The sequence below is a fragment of the Dipodomys spectabilis genome, unplaced genomic scaffold (genome assembly GCF_019054845.1).
Source record: "Dipodomys spectabilis isolate Male_0828 unplaced genomic scaffold, ASM1905484v1 ptg000333l, whole genome shotgun sequence".
Classification (NCBI taxonomy): Eukaryota; Metazoa; Chordata; class Mammalia; order Rodentia; family Heteromyidae; genus Dipodomys; species Dipodomys spectabilis.
Window position 1 is genome coordinate 72,741 of NW_024871010.1, and position 834 is coordinate 73,574.

Consider the following 834-nt stretch of genomic DNA (forward strand, 5'->3'; position numbering starts at 1 on the left):
CTTTTCTGAAAAAAGTATATCTATGTTTGTGTAATGTCCATAATCTATTTCAATCTCTCCTAGATATAATACTTTGAATTCTACATTGTTATATAATGATTCATTAATAAATGTGACCTTTCAGATTGCATTCCATATAGAAGAATTTTAAGACTCCTTTTTTTTCGTAGTTTCTTATATTATTTTATTTCTTTGGGATAAAATGGCAATATTATCTAATTTCAAGTTTTGTAACGGTTATGCTATGTAAAGGCCTTTCTAAGGTGAAAATTTAATACACTGATGTCAAACTAACCTTTAATTCTATGAATTACATGTATGGTTACACGTGTATTTTTGTAATCAACTTTTTAATAACTGGTTTTCATTTCTTGCGTCAGAAGAATGGAAAATATGGAATACTTCACAAATTTTCATATCATCCTTGTGCAAGTGCCATGTTAATCTCTGTATTGTTGTAATTTGGGTAGACCTGCTGCTGAAGCATGTAATATCCTCTAAATTTAAGTACGTAATGATACAATTTTTATACGGGCATATATCCATGGTTGCCTATTTGTAACAAGGAACCATTATTGTTCCTAAAAATGCTATTGATCTTATTTCTCTAAATTTCTGTGTACACTGGAAAAAACTTATATAGTTTGGTCGATTGCTCACATTTACATTTTTTTTGTCAATGACTATTTTGTCGTTTTCATTTTAAATTTTATCATACTTTGAAGCCTTTACAGCTAAGTCCAAAGGTGGTGGCTTTTCAAGTACTTATTTATCAACTGAGTTAGCTTTGTGGAGCTATTGGATTCAAAGTAAGCCTTGCTTAAGAGCTACTTC

At 29.7% G+C, this 834-nt stretch overlaps 1 pseudogene; it reads right to left on the reverse strand.

Annotated features, from left to right (window-relative positions):
- Positions 1-387: 387 nt before the first annotated feature.
- LOC122095077 lies at positions 388-487 on the reverse strand (annotated as a pseudogene).
- Between the last annotated feature and the right edge of the window lie 347 nt (positions 488-834).